This window comes from Xenopus tropicalis, chromosome 7 (genome assembly GCF_000004195.4).
Source record: "Xenopus tropicalis strain Nigerian chromosome 7, UCB_Xtro_10.0, whole genome shotgun sequence".
Classification (NCBI taxonomy): domain Eukaryota; kingdom Metazoa; phylum Chordata; class Amphibia; order Anura; family Pipidae; genus Xenopus; species Xenopus tropicalis.
In genome coordinates, this window is record NC_030683.2 from 124,484,874 (window position 1) to 124,492,977 (window position 8,104).

Consider the following 8,104-nt stretch of genomic DNA (forward strand, 5'->3'; position numbering starts at 1 on the left):
AGTCAGAAGCCCTGCATCCAAAGTACATTAAATATACAGTGAACACACCTAGCGATAAAACAACCGCTGATATAAAGCCAAAGAGACCCCCCCTCCGTAAAGATATAAAGCAATATTGCCCCAGACATACACAGAGCCAGAGAGCTGCAATCAGAGCGGGGTGCAGGGTACAATGTACAAAATATGGCTTCCCTCATGAGATTAGGAGCGTATGATTTGGAAAAACTGTAATTAGATATGGAGTTGCAAGGAGAGGAGGAAAAGCACGGCTGTGCTCGCATTTCACTGAAACACTATCACATTTATTTGTTGAAGAGAAAATTCTCCTGGTTGGCAGCACAAAACTGCTGCTTTGCGTGTCATCAATCAGTCTTTTGTAAGTAGCAAAGATTCCCTCAGCACTAAGCATAAGGGCAGAAATGTTCCCGTGCATGCCTCTGCAGACTCACCTCTAACATTTCCTCTGCTATGGCAACAGCGTTCCTATTGGCTAGCACAAATGCTACTTCCAGCCAATGGCGCGAGTCCCTCAGCCGTGATGCATGTTGCTAGGTTATATATGATGCAGTGAATGATTATGCCCAAACAAAGAGAGAAACCGGAGCAGTTGAGGCACTCCAAAAATACCCCTCTTTTCAAAGCCACTGCTCCTTCCAGGAACATGCAGATATAAATAACGCACTGCAGTTACCAGTCCTGATCTGTAACCAATATCCCAGCGAATGAGATGTACCTCACAGCCCGGCAGCCAAAATTTTCCACTGGCAATGTGCCATCTCAACAGACATGTTATAAGTGTTTTCAGATCAAATGTCCTTTGCCTCCAGCCTCAGACCAGGTTGAGCACGTGGACCGTAACTTACTGCAAGATCTGCTGCAATTAAATCTATTTAAAGCACCAGTCACAAGATCATCTGACAAATTTGACTCTTAAGTTAATGCAGCACATCAACGTGTATGGGTCTGGCCCCCTGACAGGCACCATTCTAATACGTACAATAATAGTGATGGGTCTATATCAAATAGCAGCTCATTACACCCCACACTCTATGGCCACATCTCTCAGCTGTGGGTGCAGAGTGGCTAATGCAGTCTGATTATATATATATATATATATATATGCCGGGTCCATAAGAACGTTGGGCCAGTCCAACACAAGGGAGAATGGTACACATTGCTATAATATTTCTATCGTCCCCACTAATACCAGTCCTATGCTATACATAGTAAATACATGGTATAATATTTGGAGCAGATGCTTGCACAGCACAGATTATATATATTATATATACACACACATATACTACAAAGATCATAATGGTGCACGCCACTAACAAAAAATACAACCTGGGTGCGAGAGCCATATAAACTAAAATATTGCAGGAGTAATGCCAGCACACACAGGGTTTCATACAAATGTATATAAAATGATATTTTAGAAAAAAAAGAGCAAAATAAACATAGCAAGCATATATAATCTCATTAATGCAGAAAAATATAACCATATTTCTTATCCACTCTTCTCTGAAGCTATATTACTGTTTGCTATATTATATATATATATATATATATATATATATATATATATATATATATATATATATATATATATACAGACATTTGATAACATTTACACCATAGAAAACAAACTGCATATCAGGCAAGGGGACACAAAAAGTGGTTTCTATACACATTTTGACTTCATATGATTTAAAACCAAAGAGTGGTGGGAAACAGTATGCCAGATATTCCAAATTGCCAACTCGCTAAATACCCAAATAGCTGAGCAGGGTGTGTTTAGAAAACACTGCTATTCTTATATGCACAGTGGCTAAGCTGGCATCTGCAACAAGTAGCACATACAAATGGGGTGGGCACATACAAGTGGCCAAACCCTTTTAGAAAGATACCAGTAAAAACCTCAGCTTTATGCAGACAATACATAATAATAATCCTGGGACTTTCTAAAATATATACACACCACTGGAAAGAATGGGAAATTGCCATAATGTATTTGGGCTTATGCTTTATGCTAGCCCACTTAACAAATGGAAGCATCAAATGGGTGTGCAATTGCCTGTAATGCTAATAGCATGCTTCCTATGTAATATGATGTGTGTGGTTTTATGGCCAGGAAGTATCAGGAATTATCTCTGACTATTTTCTGTTATAGATAATGGGAATCACCAGGCTTATGACAAGTGAGCAGAAATCACAAAATAGAAAAGTCTGTGTAATGAGACAGCTGTAGTTTATATAAGAACCAAAACAGGGTTATTGACATTTTCATTCCAGTTGGGGACAAAACACCTTTCTGATCAGCCTTAGCAGGTCACTAAAGTATAAAGCTATCATATTTACAAACACCCTGAGTACACAAAGGGCAGACATATACAAATGTTTTAAGTCACACAGACACAAATAATACACAATCAATGCTTAGACAACACATGTCCAAACACTGGCCAATTCTATTAGTATATTAACCGCACTAGTCAGCATAGTATATTAATTGGCACTGACATATGCAACGTGACTGTCCTAATATCTGCTTGGAAGCACAGTTCGGCCTTGGGGCAAAAAAAAAAAATCATCACTAACATGACTCCTATAGCAAAATATGAGTGCATCTGTATAATTATAATAGCACCACTCTCTGATCCAGTAATGTTCACTACGTGCACTAAGGGGTTTACTTGCTTTTGTTCCGTAAATGATCAGTTTGCAGTAATGGTGCCTCTTACATCCTTACAGGAATACATTTCGGAATCTCTTTGCAAAGGGGGTATTATACATATAGTATATAGTACAGAGGAGCTCACCTTAAAATAAAATAGCATGAACTATGTGTGTAAGCTGAAGAAATCATATAACCCTGCTGTCCCCAAAATACCCCAGCACATTGTCAAACTGGGGTCACAGACCTCAGTAACCAAAAGAAACTATTGCTCTGTGAGGCTACAGTTTTATGGCTACTTCTTAAACTTCTGTTCAGAGCCTTTCCTGTTCATCTTCCAGAGTCTCATTCAAACTACTCCCTGGTTGCTAGGGTAATTTGGACCTTAGCAACCAGATAGCTGCTTAAATTCCATACTGGAGAACTGCTGAACAGACAAAAAATTCTAAAACCACAAATATAAAACGAATTATAAAAAAAATGTTTAAGAATATATTAGAATAGAATATAGTTAAAAACACCAAAATCTTAAGCACAATTTAAAGACATAACATTTTATGGTAAATATAACACACTAAAGTTCTAGTTCTAGAATTTGACCAATGTTCTGATTAAATACAGTAAACTGTAACTTTCCAGTTTGCATAGAGTTATTATTGCATAGAACTATCTTTAATAGAAATATATTTTACCTGAAAGTAGTTATAAGAACATAAAGCCATAAATCATTCAACTGTTACTGATAAAAAGGAAGCAGGCTGAATTAATTGCATACAAGATTTTAAACAGGTATGCCAAGTTGGAATGTACTGTAGCACATGAATATAATATTATATATTTGTTTTTTTTTGCTTGAAGCTCACGGATAAGACATTCTTTGAAGTGGTTACTGCCCTTTGGCTTCCACAGAACCATAATCCCACAGCTTTGTGATTTGGTCTTCTATTAAATGATCAATTAAAAAAAAAAACACTTCTGCTTTAGCTTATATCAACTGTAATACATAGATATAAGGAGGGCAGACAAGTTCATATAGGGCTGAAACGTGCTGAAAGCCAACTAGCAATGCAATATCTTATGTTAAACACATAAAAGTAAACAAGACAGTAAGAGTACAATCATTCAAGAAAGTGAGCCAAGTCAAAGTTGCTAAAAAGATAACTATGTAACAGTTCCTATTAGGGATGGCAGTCGTAGGATAACCCTAGAATTCTCTTCAGCTGTCCAACACCCAAAGCTGGAGGACAGCAAATGACATTATTATTATCAGCAGCAATATAATAACGACAGTATTCTGCCATGCCCACGCAAAACACCCACTTTCTAAAACATTTCCTAAGATATTTACCCAGCACAACAAGGACTGAAAGGACATTTAAACAGAAAATGTTGTAAGGCAAGAGCTACACAACAGCCAGAGGGCAGCAATGCTGTAACTGCCCAATACAGTGATCCCCAACCAGTGGCTCAGGGGTAACATGTTGCTCCCCAACCCCTTGGATGTTGCTCTCAGTGCCCCCAAACCAGGGAGTTATTTTTGAATTCCTGACTTGGGGGCAAGTTTTGGTTAATAAAAACAAGATTTCCTACCAAATAAAGCCCCTGTAAGCTGATAGGGTGCATAGAGGCTGCCTAATAGCCAATCACAGCTCTTATTTGGTTTTTTATGGTGCTTGTGTTGCTCTCCAAGTCTTTTTACATTTGGCTGTGGCTCACGAGTAAGAAAAAGGTGCCCACACACGGGCCGATTGTAGCTGACGATATGGGTCCCTTGGACCGATTCGGCAGCTAATCGGCCCATGTATGGGCACTACCTGAAATCGGTCAGATCTCGATCGGGCAGGTTAGAAAATCTAGTCGGATCAGGGACCGCATTGGCTCATTGATGGGGTCCCCGAACCGACTGCGCCTATACCAGTCGTTGTAATCCGACCTTTTGGCCCCATGGCCAAATAATCAAATTATCCTGTATTCTCCCGATATCGCCCACCCATAGGTGGGGGATATCGGGAGAAGATCCGCTCGCTTGGCGACATCGTCAAGCAAGTGGATCGGCCCGTATATGGGGGACCTTAAGAAAGGTTGGGGAACCCTGACCAAATATATACACAAAATAAAACACTTAGCCCCAATAAGATCTCTATCCTGTGTAACCCTGGCCTTATCATTACCTCTCTGCATGGGAAAGGGAATGAAAAACATTATTGCTGTAATGGAGTACTGGTACCAACCACAAGCAGAGAGCACTGGAACTAAAAACGTACCAAATGTCAAATCCTGATACCAAAACCTTTTTAGTAAAGGAGCCAGCGTGTCCCACTCACTGCTGTGGCACTTCCCCTTTAAACTCACAGCAACAGTAATGTCAACAGTGGCTGTAGCCGCGCAGCCTTCAGTAACCGTTACTTTACATGATACATTTTAGCAATTAATTGAAACATTGAATACATGGGCTCAACATGAAATATTTCACATGCTGTTTATTTTTACCTGTAAGCGACTATTCATTTGGGCACTAGGATAACTGCCACTGCTCGCTGCTCCCCATTCATATCTGTATAACTGCCACTTCTCGCTGCTCCCCATTCATATCTGTATAACTGCCACTGCTCGCTGCTCCCCATTCATATCTGTAAACTCGCAGCCCAGTTAGATTGAATGATCTATATTGCAATAACTTGTCCATAAACTAAAATGTATTTTGCTTGTGTCCTTACCATCAAGGCCCAATGCAAGCCTGTGGCTCTCCCTGCCATGGTGGAGAGTTACAGTTCAACAACAGCTGTCCATTTATTTATTTATTTTTTAAATTAAAATGGTATAGTTCACCTTTACATTCATTTCTAGTGCAGTTACAGAATGCCCCTTTACTTTGCAACATTTCAACGTGAATGATACGCCCTCTTCCCATTCATTTTACAGCCTTTCATTCAAACCACTTCCTGGTTGTTAGGCTAAATTGGACCCTAGCAACCAGCCATCTGCTGAAATTTCAAACTGGAAAGAGGCTGAACAAAAAAAAAAAAAAACAGAATAATTCAAACTCCACACAAGACTAAAAAAAAAAATATTAAAGACCAACTGCAAGATGTTTGGGTCTATCACTGGCTATAGTATAGTAAATGTTAGTTGAAAGGCAATGAAATACAGGTGCTAAACAATTGCACCATGGGGCGTTATGAGCCCCCTGCGACCCTCCCGGCGCAATGCACCTGCTGCCCCGGTACTATCTGCGCCCCAGGCGGAGGAACCGAGCGGTGACAGGGCAACCCCGCCTTCAGGCATCCCCAAGCACTCACCTCAGGCGCAGCGAGTGTCTCTCCGCGGGCGGACACACATCATGGAGCGTTGCGGCGGAGGAGGCCGAGGCCGGGGCTATGCGGAGGCGCCGGCTCTTGCTCTCCCCCTTCCCGGATGCCCCTAACAAGCCCCAAGCTCTCCGGGCGAGCTGGGGAAAGACAGGCCGGCACGGAGGCCAGCGCCAGTGAGTGAGGGGCTGTCACAGCTCGCCGCCCCAAGCCCGCACCTCTGCTCCGGCACGGATTTTTTTTCCCAGTAATGCAACACAAAATGGCTGCGAAAACAAACCGACGCAACAGCCGCTGAGGAGAAATCACGTGAGTGCGCATGCGCAGAGACCGCTCAGCGGCCGCTTCTCTTGCCGCCTCCGCTTTGGGATTAGTTCCTGCGTCATTGCTTGGCGCCCCCTACCTTCCAAGCCACGCCTTCCTTCTCCACACCCCCCTTCAGGCAACGGCTCATTTTTATTCAAACTTCTATCGCTCTTACGGCGGTATTAACGCACTGCGCCTGTTTTGCACGGAGCAAATGCAATTGACTTATTTATTATTATTTTTCAAAATACATCAGAAGCTTCCTGTATGCCCTTTAATGGAACTTTTGGAAGTTAAAGGGGAAGTTCACATGGCAACTATTTTTAGTAGCCTTTTTTTGACCAGCCTTATAGCTGGTTTTCATTTTAAAGGGGAACTATGGCCAAAATATATTTGGACACGTAACGAAAATGTTTTAAGCAATTTATTACGCGTTTCCTTGGTTTGTAACGTTATTTATAGATGGAATTTGTATTGCTTAGACAAAAATGTTTTGTTGTTATAGGAACAGTAACACCAACAAATTTTTTTTAAGGTAATTAAAATATAATGTACTGATGCCTAGCACTGGTACAGCTGGGGTGTTTGCTACAGAAACCCTACTATAGTTTATATAAATACCCCGCTGTGTAGCCCCGGGGGCAGCCATTCCTGCACTGGTACAGCTGGGGTGTTTGCTACAGAAACCCTACTATAGTTTATATAAATACCCCGCTGTGTAGCCCCGGGGGCAGCCATTCCTGCACTGGTACAGCTGGGGTGTTTGCTACAGAAACCCTACTATAGTTTATATAAATACCCCGTTGTGTAGCCCCCGGGGCAGCCATTCCTGCACTGGTACAGCTGGGGTGTTTGCTACAGAAACCCTACTATAGTTTATATAAATACCCCGCTGTGTAGCCCCGGGGGCAGCCATTCCTGCACCGGTACAGCTGGGGTGTTTGCTACAGTAACCCTACTATAGTTTATATAAATACCCCGCTGTGTAGCCCCGGGGGCAGCCATTCCTGCACTGGTACAGCTGGGGTGTTTGCTACAGAAACCCTACTATAGTTTATATAAATACCCCGCTGTGTAGCCCCGGGGGCAGCCGTTCCTGCACCGGTACAGCTGGGGTGTTTGCTACAGAAACCCTACTATAGTTTATATAAATACCCCGCTGTGTAGCCCCGGGGGCAGCCATTCCTGCACTGGTACAGCTGGGGTGTTTGCTACAGAAACCCTACTATAGTTTATATAAATACCCCACTGTGTAGCCCCGGGGCAGCCATTCCTGCACTGGTACAGCTAGGGTGTTTGCTACAGAAACCCTACTATAGTTTATATAAATACCCCGCTGTGTAGCCCCGGGGGCAGCCATTCCTGCACTGGTACAGCTGGGGTGTTTGCTACAGAAACCCTACTATAGTTTATATAAATACCCCGCTGTGTAGCCCCGGGGGCAGCCATTCCTGCACCGGTACAGCTGGGGTGTTTGCTACAGAAACCCTACTATAGTTTATATAAATACCCCGCTGTGTAGCCCCAGGGGCAGCCATTCCTGCACTGGTACAGCTGGGGTGTTTGCTACAGAAACCCTACTATAGTTTATATAAATACCCCGCTGTGTAGCCCCGGGGGCAGCCATTCCTGCACTGGTACAGCTGGGGTGTTTGCTACAGAAACCCTACTATAGTTTATATAAATACCCCGCTGTGTAGCCCCGGGGGCAGCCATTCCTGCACTGGTACAGCTGGGGTGTTTGCTACAGAAACCCTACTATAGTTTATATAAATACCCCGCTGTGTAGCCCCGGGGGCAGCCATTCCTGCAC

General features: G+C 42.8%; 1 protein-coding gene across 4 annotated transcripts in view; it reads right to left on the reverse strand.

The window, feature by feature from the left end:
- Positions 1-6,337, reverse strand: part of dyrk1a.2 (dual-specificity tyrosine-(Y)-phosphorylation regulated kinase 1A, gene 2) — a 46,902-nt gene extending 40,565 nt beyond the window's left edge. For all 4 annotated transcript variants that reach the window (XM_012966076.3, XM_012966074.3, XM_012966075.3 and 1 more), the window contains exon 1: positions 5,977-6,337. The gene's annotated coding sequence lies outside the window, so the exon portion shown is untranslated. The remainder of the gene's footprint in view (positions 1-5,976) is intronic.
- Between the last annotated feature and the right edge of the window lie 1,767 nt (positions 6,338-8,104).